This window comes from Mustelus asterias, chromosome 19, assembly GCF_964213995.1.
Source record: "Mustelus asterias chromosome 19, sMusAst1.hap1.1, whole genome shotgun sequence".
Lineage (NCBI taxonomy): Eukaryota > Metazoa > Chordata > Chondrichthyes > Carcharhiniformes > Triakidae > Mustelus > Mustelus asterias.
The window spans coordinates 2955493-2972288 of record NC_135819.1 but is presented as its reverse complement, the minus strand read 5'-3'; the positions used below and the strand labels follow the sequence as shown (position 1 = coordinate 2972288).

General features: G+C 51.1%; 1 protein-coding gene and 1 non-coding gene across 2 annotated transcripts in view; both read right to left on the bottom strand.

Moving 5' to 3' along the window:
• The window catches only part of cc2d1a (coiled-coil and C2 domain containing 1A), a 493461-nt gene that overhangs the window by 288512 nt on the left and 188153 nt on the right, over positions 1-16796 (bottom strand). The gene's annotated exons all lie outside the window — the stretch shown is intronic.
• Positions 15831-16024, bottom strand: LOC144508149 (U2 spliceosomal RNA). The gene has a single exon (XR_013500233.1). It is a non-coding gene; the product is annotated as a U2 spliceosomal RNA (small nuclear RNA).

Below are 16796 nucleotides of genomic sequence, written 5' to 3'. Positions count from 1 at the left end.
GAACCACACGCCCTGAAAACCTACCAAAGGTTGAGTGCTGAGGAACAGTTGATTTAATAACCGTCTCTGCATATAGATCTGAGACTCATAGATGGCAACTTGCGGATGGTGTTTTTCGACCTCCTTAACCTAATCCCTGGGGCACAGAAACATCCGGTGAAGACACGGCAAGATTTACCAAGTGTACCTGTTTATGCCACGCTGCGTACAAACTCCCGGAGGCAGTGGATCCCAGGCAGCCTTGAGTGAGAATGAATCACTCGCCCTAATTATAATCCATTGACGGAACGCAGCTAAATATATACCAGCTAAACGACATCTTCCACTTATCCACCCAAACTCAGAGACAAGTATAGAACTCTCTTCCCAGTCTGCACACAATATAGAACCGGAAGCTTCCGACTGGACCAAATTGCGTCCTGTTTTGGTTTATCACTCAAATGCTCACTAAGGGAAATGCTATCATAGAATCATAGAATCCCTACAGTGCAGAAGGAGGCCATTCAGCCCATTGAATCTGCACCGACCGCAATCCCACCCAGGCCCTATCCTCATAACCCCATGTATTTACCCCAGCTAGTCTCCCCAAACGCACACATCTCTGGACACTAAGGAGCAATTTAACATGGCCAATCCACCTAACCTGCACACCTTTGGACACTAAGGGGCAAGTTAGCATGGCCAATCCACCTAACTGACACATCTTTGGACACTAAGGGGCAATTTAGCATGGCCAATCCACCTAACCCGCAAATCTTTGGACACTAAGGGGCAATTTAGCATGGCCAATCCACCTAACCCGCAAATCTTTGGACACTAAGGGGCAATTTAGCATGGCCAATCCACCTAACCCGCACATCTTTGGAGTGCGGGGGGAAACCGGAGCACCCGGAGGAAACCCACAGAGACATGGGGAGAATGTGCAGACTCCGCACAGACAGTGACCCGAGCCGGGAATCGAACCCGGGTCCCTGGCGCTGCGAGGCAGCAGTGCTAACCACTGTGCCACCGTGCCGCCCATTTCATTCGGCTCCGAAATCTGATCCCTCTAATTTCAGAAAAAAAACAACCCAAATGCTGGGGTTCGTTTCTCGAGGGATAAAATCAGGGAAGTTAAGTTCAAATTGTCTTATATCGAACTTTAATGAGACCACGCTTGGAGTGTGGTGGCACGGTGGCACAGTGGTTAGCACTGCTGCCTCACAGCGCCAGGGACCCGGGTTCAATTCCTGGCTTGGGTGACTGTCTGTACGGATTGGCCATGCTAAATTGCCCCTTAGTGTCCAAAGATGTGCAGGGTAAATACATGGGGCAATGGCGATAGGGCTTTGGTGGGATTGTGGTGGGTGCAGGTTGGATGGGCTGAATGGCCTCCTTCTACATTGTAGAGTTTCTGTGATTCTATTGCGCACTCACTACCTTCATCTCATTCTCCATCTCTGTACCTCACTTCGTCTCTGCTTCTATCTCTCACTTACTTTCCCATTCTGTCTCGGGTGGCTCACCCTGCGTTTTCAGTCTGGTTTATTTTCACTCTCACCACCTTTTCACTTCCTTTTTTTCATTAGTCACTCTCTCTCTTTCTCACTCTCTCTCAATATCTCCTTCGCCGTTAGGTGAGTCAGGCCCTGGGCTGTTGCCGAGCGACCGAGTTACACTCTGGATGTATTGCCGAGTGGTCCAGGATTCTGTAACCACACAAGACCATCGATAGAGGCTGGAACCTCACGCTGGGTAGCACAGTGGTTAGCACTGCTGCCTCACAACACTCGGGAGCCGGGTTCGATTCTGGCCTCAGGTGACTGTCTGTGTGGAGTTTGGCCGTGCTAAATTCTCCCTCAGTGTACCCGAACAGGCGCTGGGCTGTGGCGACTAGGGGATTTTCACAGTAACTTCATTGCAGTGTCAATGTAAGCTGACTGATGACACTAATAAATAAACCTTAAAGAGACATTTGAAAAAAAACAGCCCTGATTTAGAATCAGCTGTTAACACCTGTTATAGTTACCAAAATGAAAGGTAAAGGAATCGTTTGTAAAGTTAGTTTCAGCTTGTGAAGAGTGCAAAGGGTTAATCTTCAATCCATCCCGATGCATCCATTTTAAATACATTTGTGAAAGGCGGACTTGAAAGACACGGAAAAAATATCCCAAAGCTCCCACTTTAAAGTTTGTCAAGGCTGCTTAACAGGAGGCACCAGGTTTGTCTGGAGTGAGTCTCAGTTTTATTTCACCGTTATTGGACTCCTTTCTTCCCATCCCAATCCCTTCAAGAGAGCACCAGCTCAAATCAGGCTGCGCTGACCAACTCAGAGACGACTTGAGGAGCTATGCCCCACTGTGTGTTTCCCAACATAACAGACTTACCCTCCCAGATTAACTCTTACTCATCCTCTGTTGACACACTGGCCACCCTCGCTCGTTCCTGTGAGAGGTTGTCTGCGTTGCCGCCTCTCCCTCGCTCTGAGCAGCCGCCTCACTTGCTATTTGTGCTGGTCCGCGCTCTCTCACTCGGAGAGTTGGGTAGAGGGGGGGTTTGGCGGCTGTAAGTGGGGGAAGGGAGAGAAGGCCGGGCAGCGGGGGTGGGGGGGGGCAGAGTATCACCTGAGGCAACCCTCAGCCCTCTTCTCTGATCTCAAGCAGGATGCACCGTAGCCTTGGCAACTGCATCCCCTTGGCAACGGAGCTGTGTGTGAGAACACGAGTGTGTCAACCCCCAGATCGCCTTGGCAACTCGTGACGTCAAAGAAGCCAGAAATAGCCTGGGCAATTTTAGCAAATGTTGTTACGCCACAAAGAACTGGGGCAAAATTTGTTGGCCAATAAATAGACACTCTCAAATGATCTACATTATTACCTCTGCATCGCACCCTCGCCAGTAACTCCTTAACCCTCTCCAAGCACCATCCAATCATCGAATCCTACAGTGCAGAAGGAGACCATTCGCCCCATCGAGTCTGCACCGACCACAATCCCACCCAGGCCCTAACCCCACGCATTTACCCTATTAATCCCCCTGACACTAAGGGGCAATTTAGCATGGCCAATCCACCTAACCCGCACATCTTTGGAGTGTGGGAGGAAACCGGAGCACCCGGAGGAAACCCACGCAGACACGGGGAGAACGTGCAGACTCCGCACAGACAGTGACCCAAGCCGGGAATCGAACCCGGGTCCCTGGCGCTGTGAGGCAGCAGGGCGAACCACTGTGCCACCATGTCGCCCAAGTGGATCTCTCAATCACAGCAACCAATCCAACTGTGTTCGATGCTACGCCCTGGGCCATCGCTTTCACTGATCAACTTCAGCTCCCGACCCAGGGTCAGTTCAATCGTAAAATTCCCATCCTTATTTTCAAACTCCTCCAGGGCCACCCCCCCACACCCCCCCACCCCCACTGCCCCGACTATTTCTGCCGCCTCCTCTAGCCCAACAGCCCTCTCAGAGCTCTGCATTCCTTCAATTCATAAGAATCATAGAATCACGATAGAGCAGAAGGAGGGTATTCGGCTCTCCGGGTCTGCACTGACTCTCTCTCAGAGTATCTTACCCATGTCCACTCCCCTGCCCTATCCCCATTAACCCTTGGCCAATCCACCCAACCTACACATCTTTGGACATTAAGGGGCAATTTAGCACGGCCAAATCTACCTAACCTGCAGATCTTGGGCGGCACGGTGGCAGAGTGGTTAGCACTGCTGCTTCACAGCTCCAGGGTCCCGGGTTCGATTCCCGGCTCGGGTCACTGTCTGTGTGGAGTTTGCACATTCTCCCCGTGTCTGCGTGGGTTTCCTCCGGGTGCTCTGGTTTCCTCCCACAGTCCAAAGATGTGCGGGTTAGGTTGATAGGCCAGGTTAAAAATTGCCCCTTAAGAGTCCTGAGATGCGTAGGGTAGAGGGATTAGCGGGTAAATATGTGGGGGTAGGGCCTGGGTGGGATTGTGGTCGGTGCAGACTCGATGGGCCGAATGGCCTCCTTCTGCACTGTAGGGTTTCTATGATTTCTATGATCTTGGGACACTAAGGAACCCGACAGTGCAGAAGGAGGCCATTCGGCCCATCGAGTCTGGACCCACAACAATCCCACCCAGGCCCTACCCCCACATATTTACCCCACTAATCCCTCTAACCTATGCATCCTAGGACACTGAGGGGCAATTTAGCATGATCTAACCCACACAGTTTTGGACTGTGGGAGGAAACCGGAGCATCCGGTGGAAGCCCACACAGACACGGGGAGAATGTACAGACTCCACACAGACAGAGACCCAAGGCTGGATTTGAACCCGGGTCCCTGGCGCTGTGAGGCAGCAGTGCTAACCACTGTGCCACCGTGCCACCCATGCATATTCACTGTTTCTACAGCTGTCTAAGTGCGAAGCTCTGAAATCTCCTCCCTTCACCACTCCGCCTCTCCTTCTCCTCGATAAAGACACACCTTAAATTGTACATCTTTGGCCACCTGTTCTAATATTTCATTGGGAAAATGTGAGAGTCCATTACAAAGGATGTAACAGCAGAGAATTTTGAAATATAATCAAACAGATTAAGCATGGTTTCACAAAGGGGAAATCGTGCATGACAAATATTTTAGAATTCTTTGAGGTGATAATGAACAGGATAGATAACGAGGAACCAGTAGATGTAATATACTTAGATTTCCAAAAAGCATTGGATAAGGAACTGTACAAAAGGCGTATCATAGAATCTGCAGTGGAGAAGGAGACCATTCAGCCCATCGAGTCTGCACCAACCACAATCCCACCTCGTAACCATTCATATTTACCCTGGTAATCTCCCCGACACTAAGGTCAATTTAGCACGGCCAATCAACCTAACCCGCACATCTTTGGAGTGTGGGAGGAAACCGGAGCACCCGGAGGAAACCCACGCAGACACGGGGAGAACGTGCAGACTCCGCACAGACAGTGACCCGAGGCTGGGAATCGAACCCGGGTCTCTGGCGCTGTGAGGCAGATGTGCTTACCACTGTCTGACCATGCCGCCCGACTCTCTTCCACCTTCTTCCATCAGGGAAAGGATACAAAAGTCTGAGGTCACGTATCAATCGACTCGAGAACAGCTTCTTCCCTGCTGCCATCAGACTTTTGAATGGACCTACCTCGCACTAAGTTGATCTTTCTCTGCACCCTAGCTATGACTGTAACACTACATTCTGCACTCTCTCATTTCCTTCTCTATGAACAGTATGCTTTGTCTGCAAGAAACAATACTTTTCACTGTATCCCAATACATGTGACAATAATGAATCAAATCAAATTAAATTAGAGCCTCTTTCCCCTTCCCTCCCAGGGATACTCTGGGAAGTTCCTCCTGAGGTCACGTCGCTGTGGTAACCAACCAGCCACCCCTCCCCCCTCATCCCCCCACCGCCATCCTCCCAACTTGGCACATGCATTGGCCAAGTTATTCTATGATGTGGCGATGCCAGCATTGGACTGGGGTGGGCACAGTAAGAAGCCTCACAACACCAGGTTAAAGTCCAACAGGTTTATTTGGTAGCACAAGCCACAAGCTTTCGGAGCGCTGCCCCTTCGTCAGGTGAGTGCTCGCCTGATGAAGGGGCAGCGGTCCGAAAGTTATTCCACCCAGCCTTCTCCTTACTTGGGAATCGAATCATAGCAAAGAGGCCATTTGGCTCCATTGGTGTTTGCCTGGGCCTCCAAGCCAACTTACATTACCTCATACTTTCTTGAAAAACTGTAGTGATCCCTCACTTCCCATTTCTGAAAATCCAGTATCGGAGAAAGAGGGTTTCCTCATACTTCTGGTTACTGGGCCCTGTTGTTAGACACAGCGAGATAAGAACTTCCTTATTCTCGCCACAAGGCCTTGGTCTCATTGGACCGCCACACCGCTGCTTCTGCCGGGCATTTTCTTCACAATGTGTCGCAACTGCTGTGCCCGTGCGCCACATGAGGCCATGCACCAAGTGGCCGCCATGAAGCTGTGGAGAACCCCATCCATGAGATAAGACCATAAGATATAGGAGCAGAATTAGGGCATTCAGCCCATCGAGTCTGCTCTGCTATCCAATCATGGCTGATAAGTTTCTCAACCCCTTTCATAGAATCATAGAATCCCTACAGTGCAGAAGGAGGCCATTCAGCCCATCGCGTCTGCACCGACAACAATCCCACCCAGGCACTAACCCCACATTCCCACATATTTATCCCACTAATCCCTCTAACCCATGCATCCCGCACATCTTTAGACTGTGGAGGAAACCGGAGCATCCGGAGGAAACCCACGCAGATACGGGGAGAACGTGCAGACTCCACACAGATAGTGACCCAAGTCGAGAATTGAACCCGGGTCCCTGGCGCTGTGAGGCAGCAGTGCTAACCACTGTGCCACCGTGCCACCCAATCTCCCGCCTTTTTTCTGTGACCCCTGATCCCCTTATTGATCAAGAACCTATCTATCTCTGTCTTAAATACACTCAATGACCCAACCTCCACAGCTTTCTGCGGCAAAGAGTTCCACAGATTCACCACACTCTGGCTGAAGAAATTCCTCCTCATCTCGGTTCTAAAGGGTTGTCCCTTTACTCTGAGGCTGTGCCCTTGGATCCGAGTCTCTCCGACTAATGGAAACATCTTCCCCGCGTCCACTCTATCCAGGCCTTTGAGTATTCTGTAAGTTTCATTGAGATTCCCCCCTCATCCTTCTAAATTCCATCGAGTACAGACCCAGAGTCCTCAAACACTCCTCATACGTCAAGCTTATCACTCCCGGGATCATTCTTGTGAACCTCCTCTGGACTCCCACCCTGTGAGGATGAAAATTGGATGAAGGATCTGGTGTCCATGGGAGAGGGAGAAGGGTGACGCTGGGAGAGGGGTGATGATGGGGGAGGGGTGATGATGGGGGAGGGGTGGCACTGGGGGAGGGGCAGGGCTGGGGGAGGGGCGGTGCTGGGGGAGGGGTGATGATGGGTGAGGGTTGGCGCTGGGGGAGGGGGAGGGCAGGGGGAGGGGTGGCGCTGGTGGAGGGGTGACACTGGGGAAGAGACGGCGCTGGGAGAGTGGCGGAGCTGGGGGGGGGGCAGCACTGGGGGAGGGGCGGTGCTGGGGAGGGGCAGTGCTGGGGGAGTGGCAGCGTTGGGGGAGCGGTGGGGCTGGGGCAGTGGCCACAGTGGGGGAAAGGCAGCACTGGGGGAGGGGCAGAAGTGGAGGAGGGGCAATGTTGGGGGAGGGGTGGGGTTGGGGAGGGGCAATGCTGGGGGAGGGGTGGCACTGGGGGCAGGGCAGCAGTGGGGGGGGGGGGTGATGCTGGGGGAGGGGCACCGCTGGGGAAGGGGCAGCACTGGGGGAGGGGTGGGGGTTGGGGGAGGGACGGCACTGCGGGAGGGGCAGCACTGGGGGAGGGGCAGGGCTGGGGGAGGGACTGCACTAGGGGAGGGGCAGCACTGGGGGAGGGGCAGCACTGGGGGAGGGGCAGGGCTGGGGGAGGGGCGGGGCTAGGGAAGGGGTGGCAGTCAGGGCGGGGGGGGAGGAGCTGAATTGACGCCGGGGCCATTGAAAATTGTCAGAAAAGGGGGCAATGGAAAATGGCCGCCTCGGGAGCCACTGGATGGAGGGAGATCTGGCTCCTCGGGGTCGAGTGAGGTCAGGACCCCTGACCCCCTGGGAGCTGCCAAACAGACAGGAAGCCAGGAGGCAGCTGGAGCAGGTGATGTCGCCTGAGGGAATTGGCTCCCTTGGCGGTTGGCTGGTTTCCTGCGATGTGCAGCTTGCTGAAGACCGTCAGTCAATCAGTGCCAGGCGATGCGCCGCGTGCCTTCTCATTAATAATTCACAGCTTCTATTCTTATCGAATCATGCAAATCCCTTCGGCAGCACAAATTTGCATACTTCAGGCCAAATGTGGAGAGCAGGTTGTTAACGTTTTAACCCCAGGGTGACTTGGCTTGAACATTATTTCCCTCGTACTGCCACACAGGCTGCAGGTTGACTCGTCAGGCCTTGGGCCTGGTTTTTGGGGCAGGACTGCATCCACCCCCTCCCCCACCGAATCCCAAATCCCAGATGCACCACAGAAAGCATCCTATCCGGATGTATCACAGCTCGGTATGGCTCCTGCTCTGCCCAAGACCGCAAGAAACTACAAAGGGTCATGAATGTAGCCCAATCCATCACGCAAACCAGCCTCCCATCCATTGACTCTGTCTGCACTTCCCGCTGCCTCGGCAAAGCAGCCAGCATAATTAAGGACCCCACGCGCACTCCGGACATTCTCTCTTCCACCTTCTTCCGTCGGGGAAAAGATACAAAAGTCTGAGGTCACGTACCAACCGACTCAAGAACAGCTTCTTCCCTGCTGCTGTCAGAATTTTGAATGGACCTACCTCGCATTAAGTTGATCTTTCTCTACACCCTAGCTAAGACGGTAACACTACATTCTGCACCCTCTCCTTTCCTTCTCTATGAACGGTATGCTTTGTCTGTATAGCGCGCAAGAAACAATACTTTTCACTGTATGTTAATACATGTGACAATAATAAATCAAATCAAAATGCCAGTGTACCTTCATGTCTTCCACCAAACTCTTCCCCCGCCGTGTTCCTGCATTAGGGCTCATTGTGGAGGCACAGCAGGCACCCCACTCCTGAGGCAGAGGAGGGTTTGAGGGGGTGGAAGGGGAGGTGTCTGTCAGGACAAAGGTAGGAATCTCAACCAAGCTGCAATGTCAGATGAGTTAGGGTTAGGGTCAGAACCAAGCACTTGCAGGTGCGACATTAACCATGTGGGTTAATTGTCATGTTTCAAGGGCGCCAAGTATTGTATGGAGTTTTGGTGTCCTTAGACCATAAGACCACAAGACATAGGAGCAGAATTAGGCCACTCGGCCCATCGAGTCTGCTCTGCCATTCAATCATGGCTGATATTTTTCTCATCCCCATTCTCCTGTCTTTTCCCCATAATCCCTGATCCCTTTATTAATCAAGAACCTATCTATCTCTGTCTTAAAGACACTCAATGACCCGGCCTCCACAGCCTTCTGCGGCAAAGAGTTCCACAGATTCACCACTCTCTGGCTGAAGAAATTCCTCCTCATCTCTGTTTGAAAGGATCGTCCCTCTCGCCTGAGTTTGTGCCCTCGGGTTCTAGTTTTTCCTACTAGTGGAAACATCCTCTCCACGTCCACTCAATCCAGGCCTCGCAGTATCCTGTAAGTTTCAATAAGATCCCCCCCCTCATCCTTCTAAACTCCAACGAGTACAGACCCAGAGTCCTCAACCGTTCCTCATACGACAAGCTCTTCATTCCAGGGATCATTCTTGTGAACCTCCTCTGGACCCTTTCCTTATCTGAGGAAGGATGTCCTTGCTGTAGAGGGAGCACAGTGAAGGTTTACCAGGCTGATTCCTGGGTTGGCAGGTCTGTCATATGAGGAGACATTAAGTTCGTTAGGATTATATTCACTGGAGTTTAGGAAAGTGAGAGGGGATCTCATAGAAACTTATAAAATTCGAACAGGGTTAGACAGGGTAGATTCAGAAAGAATGTTCCCAATGGTGGGGGAGTTCGGAACTAGGGGTCATAGTTTGAGGATAAGGGGGAAACCTTTTAGGACTGAGGTGAGGAGAAATTTCTTCACCCAGAGGGTGGTGAATGTGTGGAATTCACTCCCACAGAAAGTAGTTGAGGCCAAAACATTGTGTGATTTCAAGAAGAAATTAGATGTCGCTCTTGGTGCTAAAGGGATCAAGGGATATGGGGGGAAGGGGGGGGGGGGGGGGGGAATCAGGATATTGAATTTGATGATCAGCCATGATCAAAATGAATGGTGGAGCAGGCTCGAAGGGCCGAATGGCCTCCTCCTGCTTCTAGTTTCCATGTTTTTATTATTTATTTATTAGTGTCACAAGTAGGCTTACATTAACACTGCAATGAGGTTACTGTGAAAATCCCCTAGGCACCACACTCCGGCACCTGTTTGGACACACTGAGGGAGAATTTGGCACGGCCAATGTGCCTAACACTTTGGACTGTGGGAGGAAACCCACGCAGACACGGGGAGAACGTGCAGACTCCGCACAGACAGTGACCCGAGGCCGGGAATCGAGCCTGGTTCACTGGTGCTGTGAGGCAGCAGTGCTAACCACTGTGCCGCCGCGCCGCCTTTAGGAGTTAATTGCAAAGGAAATTTGCTATCAGATTGCAAAGTCCTCGGCGTATCTCTCCGCCTTTGGAGTCCTCCTGGTTCTGTCACCGTTTTCCCACGACCACCACCCCGCAAAGTAACTCGTTACCTGGGAATAATTTTCTCATCTGATAAGGGGCCTTAAAACCACTGACTTTGTACCCTGATTCGCTGTGGCCTCAGAAGGTCAGACCAGCCCAGTACAGCCCTGCTCCTGTGCTGGCGGTGAACTAAACTTTTATCGAGTTTATCTGGACCAAGCTTTGTCCTTACAAAACCCCCGCCGAGCCTGACCTGGTTTGCATTCATACTGAAACCACAGCTGGTGTTCAGTGATGTGGCTCTGCATAGCTCCATAATTCAAGCAGACAGTCCCTTCTCCCATTAGCATCAAGCTGCTCCTATCTCTGGGGCTTCATCTGTAGCCAGCGGGCTTGTTAACTATTAAAATACACTCGAAAGCCAGCCAGCCAGTGCTATAACTTGCATTCCTGTAGCGCCATTAGTGTCACCCCACTTATTAAGAGCACTCCTCCTTCTCCCCGGAGGGCAGTGGTGACCATGGACTTCCATTGGATTGCCCAATCGCTATGTATGGCAACGTGCTGATGGGACGATGACGACCTCGTGATATTATCGCCACACTATTAATCAGCTAATGTTCTGGGGACCCGGGTTCGAATCCCGCCACAGCAAGTGGTGGAATTTGAATTCAATAAAAAATATCTGGAATTAAGAATCTACTGAGGACCATGAAATTGTCGGAAAAACCCATCTGGTTCACTAATTTCCTTTAGGGAAGGAAATCTGCCATCCCTACATGTGTCTCCAGAGCCACAGCAATGTGGTTGACGCTCAACCCACATATCTTTAGACACTATGGGGCAGTTTAGCATGGCCAATCCATCTAACCTGCACATCTTTGGACACTAAAGAGCAATTTAGCATGGCCAATTCACCCTAACCTACTCAACTTTGGACACCAAGCTACAATTTAGCATAGCCAATCCACCCAACCTATACATATTTGGACACTAAGGGGAAACTTAGCATAGCCAATCCACCTAACCAGCACATCTTTGAACACCAAGGTACAATTTAGCATGGCCAATCCACCCAACCTATACATATTTGGACATTAAGGGGCAACTTAGCATAGCCAATCCACCTAACCAGCACATCTTTGGACACTGAGGGGCAATTTAGCATGGCCAATCCACCTAACCTGCACATCTTTGGACTCTAAGGGGCAATTTAGCATGGCCAATCCATCTAACCTGTACATCTTTGGACACCACGGGGGAATTTAGCATGGCCAATCCACCTAACCAGCACATCTTTGGACACCAAGGGGCAATTTAGCATGGCCAATCCACCTAACCTGTACATCTTTGGACACCAAGGGGCAATTTAGCATGGCCAATCCACCTAACCTGCACATCTTTGGACTGTAAGGGGCAATTTAGTATGGCCAATCCACCTAACCTGCACATCTTTGGACTCTAAGGGGCAATTTAGCATGGCCAATCCACCTAACCAGCACATCTTTGGACACTAAGGGGCAATTTAGCATGGCCAATCCACCTAACCTGCACATCTTTGGACTCTAAGGGGCAATTTAGCATGGCCAATCCACCTAACCAGCACATCTTTGGACACTAAGGGGCAATTTAGCATGGCCAATCCACCTAACCAGCACATCTTTGGACACTAAGGGGCAATTTAGCATGGCCAATCCACCTAACCAGCACATCTTTGGACACTAAGGGGCAATTTAGCATGGCCAATCCACCTAACCAGCACATCTTTGGACACCAAGGGGCAATTTAGCATGGCCAATCCACCTAACCAGTACATCTTTGGACACTAAGGGACAATTTCGCATGGTCAATCCACCTAACCTGCACATCTTTGGTGTGTGGGAGGAAACCAGAGCACCCGGAGGAAACTATGCAGACACGGGGAGAATGTGCAAACTCCGCACAGACAGTGACCTAAGCCAGGAATTGAACCCAGGTCCCTCGCGCTGAGGCAGCCATGCTAACCACTGTGCCGCCAAACTCAGGGTCTTCCAGAAGACTGAAAAAGCAGCTCATAGAAGGAGAGTGAGATGCTGAGGCGGAGAGCTTTAGGGTTAGAATTCCAGAGTTTGGAACTGAGGATGACGAAGCTACGGCTTCCAGTAGTAGAGTGAAGGGAAGGCGGATATGAGAGAACATGATGTTCTCAGGAGAGGCTGCGGGTCTGGAGGTGGTTAGGGAAAATTGAGCAGAAATAAAATACTACGGATGCTGGAATTCCAAAATAAAACAAAGTGCCGGAAATCACAGCTGCACCTGTGCAGAGAGAAAGAGAGTTCACATTTGGAGTCCAATATGACTATTCACTGGAACTGATCCAGAACTCTGAAGAAGAGTCATGCCAGACTCAAACTGTTCACTCTCTCTCTCTCTTTCTCTCTCCACAGGTGCTGCCAGAGCTGCTGAGTTTTTCCGGCACTTTCTGTTTGCGTTTCGGGTAATACTACAAGGCCATAAGAAATAGGAACAGGAGTTCGGCCCCTCGAGCCTACTGTGGGGCTAGCAGGAGTAGCCCAGAAGCCAGGCAAAGTTGCGCCAAATATTTCTCTGTTGCAAAAAGCAGGGCTTGGACCAAAAGATGACAGGATTCTTGGAGAGCCTCATGATCCAGTGGATCCGGTGGGGGGGGGGGGAGTCAAAGCTACAGCAGAGTGGTGGGATTATGGGTTAGTTCCCGGCTCACGCTTTGTCTGAAGTCGTCCCCTGTAAAAATATAATCTATCGGTATGGCTCAGCCAATCCCTGGACTGAGTTATTCAGGAAATTTCCTCAGTTTTTGTTTTATTCATTCGTGGGACATGGGCGTCGCTGGCTAGGCCAGCAATTGTTGCCCATCCCTAGTTGCCCCTTGAGAAAGTGGTGGTGAGTTGCCTTCTTGAACCCGCTGCAGTCCATGTGGTGTAGGTACACCCACAGTGCTGTTAGGGAAGGAGTTCCAGGATTTTGACCCAGCGACAGTGAAGGAATGGCTGATATGTTTCCTACTCAGGATGGTGAGGGGCTTGGAGGGGAACTTGCAGGTGGTGGTGTTCCCCATGTATCTGCTGCCCTTGTCCTTCTAGATGGAAGTGGTCGTGGGTTTGGAAGGTGCTGTCTAAGGAGTTGCTGTAGTGCATCTTGCAGATGGTACACACTGCTGCTACTGAGCGTCGGTGGTGGAGGGAGTGAATAAGAACATAAGAAATAGGAGCAGGAGTAGGCCATCTAGCCCCTCGAGCCTGCCCCGCCATTCAATAAGATCATGGCTGATCTGATGCGAATCAGTTCCACTTACCCACCTGCTCCCCACATCCCTTAATTCCCTTATCGATCAGAAATCTATCTACCCGTGATTTAAACATATTCAACGAGGGAGTGTCCACCACTTCAATGGGCAGAGAATTCCAGAGATTCACTACCCTCTGAGAGAAGAAGTTCCCCCTCAACTCTGTTCTGAACCGGCCCCCCCTTATTTTGAGGCTGTGCCCTCTAGTTCTGGTTTCCCTTCTAAGTGGAAAGAATCTCTCTACCTCTGCCCTATCCAGTCCCTTCATTATCTTATATGTCTCTATAAGATCACCCCTCATCCTTCTAAACTCCAACAAGTACAGGCCCAATCTGTTCAATGTTTGTGGATGGGGTGCCAATCAAGCGGGGCTGCTTTATCCTGGATGGTGTTGAGTTTCTTGAGTGTTGTTGGAGCCGCACCCATCCAGGCAAGTGGGGAGTATTCCATCACACTCCTGACTTGTGTCTTGTAGATGGTGGACAGGCTTTGGGGAGTCAGGAGGTGAGTTACTCGCCGCAGTATTCCCAGCCTCTGACCTGCTCTTGTAGCCACTGTTTGTATGGCTGGGCCCAGTTAGTTTCTGGTCAGTGGTAACCCCCAGGATGATGGTGAAATGTGAGAAAGTTTAGAAATGCGACAATTCATTTGGATTAATAACTCCAGATGTCTTTGATAGAGGGGTTAGATGTTTCCCCCAATTCAGGAGCCCAGAATCAGGGATCATAGTCTCAGAATAAGGGGGCAGCCAGAGGATGGAGATGTGGTGAAGTTTCTTCACTCATAGTCTTCCTAATCTTCAAAATCAACCCAGAAGTGTAAGGGTCTTGCATGTAAAGAGTTAACATGGGGCGGAATACAGTAGCACCCACACAGGGATGTAAGAGTACACATAACCTGTGTGTCAGTGTGGTGTTGGACAGAGACAAAGAAAATGAACAAAGAAAATTACAGCACAGAAAATAACAGGCCCTTCAGCCCTCCAAGCCTGGGGCGACACGGTAGCACAGTGGTCAGCACTGCTGCTTCACAGCTCCAGGGACCCGGGTTCGATTCCCGGCTTGGGTCACTGTCTGTGTGGAGTTTGCACATTCTCCCCGTGTCTGCGTGGGTTTCCTCCGGGTGCTCCAGTTTCCTCCCGCAGTCCAAAGATGTGCGGGTTAGGTTGATTGGCCGTGCTAAAAAAATGCCCCTTAGTGTCCTGAGATGCGTAGGTTAGAGGGATTAGTGGGTAAAATATGTAGGGATATGGGGATAGGGCCTGGGTGGGATTGTGGTCGGTGCAGACTCGATGGGCCGAATGGCCTCTTTCTGTACTGTAGGGTTTCTATGATTTCTATGACCATGCTGCTCGGCTGAAATAAAACCTACCATTCCGGGAACCGTATCCCTCTATTCCCATCCTATTCATGTATCTGTCAAGACTCCCCTCTTGAAACTCACTATCGTAAGTTTTTAAGGATGGTGAGTGGCTTGGAGGGGAACTTGCAGGTGGTGGTGTTCCCATGTATCTGCTGCCCTTGTCCTTCTAGATGGAAGTGGTTGTATGTTTGGAAGGTGCTGTCTAAGGAGCCTTGGTGAGTTGCTACAGTGCATCTTGTAGATGGTACACACACTGCTGCTACTGAGTATCGGTGGTGGAGGGAGTGAATGTGTGTGGATGTGGTGCCAATCAAGCGGGGCTGCTTTGTCCTGGATGATGTTGAGCTTCTTGAGTGTTGTTGGAGCTGCACCCATCCAGGCAAGTGGGGAGTGTTCCATCACACTCCTGACTTGTGTCCTTGTAGATGGTGGATGGACTTTTGGGAGTCAGGAGGTGAGTTACCCGCTGTGGGATTCGCTGGCCGGTGGACCCCATGGCATTATTCTGTGGGCAAAGAAGGGGGAGTTATCCCCGGTGTTCCTCGGATAATATCTATCCCTCAATACACGCCGTGGAAATGAGTTGAGTCGCTGATTGCCGCTTGTGAGGGGAGCCTGCTCCGGGCAAATTGAGTTTCCTGCATTTGCAACAGAGGCAACTGGACAAAATGAGTGAATCGACATAGTCCAGTGTACAAGGAAGTGCCGAAATAAGCAGTACTATGAAGTCATATCGAGAGGAAATGAAACAAGAAGATCTGGACATTTACAGCATTACAGTAACACACAGTGACTCACAAGTTGCAGCAGCTGGCCGGGAACCGTAGCTGCAATCTGCTCCAGTTATAGCAACAGGGCCCACTGAGGCCTAGGGTGAAACCAGGATGAGTTGGGCCTGTCGTTTGCCTCTCAGGCTCCCTTCCCTTTAAGGCTGGCTACCCAAGTGAAAGAGGGGGTGGGGGGTCCAAAATGTTCCCTCAGGATCTTTGTTGCCTGGTCTCGAGGCCGTGAGGAGAGGTTGAACAAGAACATCAGAACTAGGAGCAGGAGTAGGCCGTCTGGCCCGTCGAGCCTGCCCCGCCATTCAATAAGATCATGGCTGGATCTTAAAAACTACACTTGATCTTAGCCAAAAGGCCAAGAAGCGATGAATAAACTAGGATTGCTTTCGCTGGAAAGAAGGAGGCTGAGGGGGAAACCTGATGGAGGTCCACAAAACTGTGAGAGGCATAGATAGGGTAGATAGTCAGAGGCTCTTTCCCCAGGGTGGAAGGGGGCACAGGTTCAAGGTGAGAGGGGGGAAGTTTAAGGGAGATGTGCGGGGGAGGTTTTCCACGCAGAGAGTGGTGGGTGCCTGGAACGTGCTGCCAGAGGAGGTGGTGGAAACGGGCACATTAACAACATTTAAGAGGCATCTGGATGGGTCCATGAATAGGGAGGGAATAGAGGGATACGGACCGAGTAAGGGCAGAAGGGTTTTTTTTTAGTTTAGTTAGGGCATCATGATCGGCACGGGCTTGGAGGGCCGAAGGGCCTGTTCCTGTACTGTACTGTTCTTTGCTCTTTCATCAAAAACTCTCCCTCGACAATAAGGTGTGAAGTAAAGCAGTCCTCATCTGCCCCTGGACAGGCCTATCCTTGGGAGAGAAATACTATGTCCCCCTCCCCCCTATAGAATACGGAAGCAGGGATGTCCTGCTGAAGCTGTATAAGGCTCTGGTCAGACCACATTTGGAATATTGTGAGTAATTTTGGGCCCCATATCCAAGGAAGGATGTGCTGGCCCTGGAAAGGGTCCAGAGGAGGTTCACGGGAATGATTCCTGGAATGAAAGGCCTGACGTATGAGGAGTGTTTGAGAACTCTGGGTCTGTACTCGATGGAGTTTGGAAGGATGAGGGGGGAATCTCATTGAAACTTAC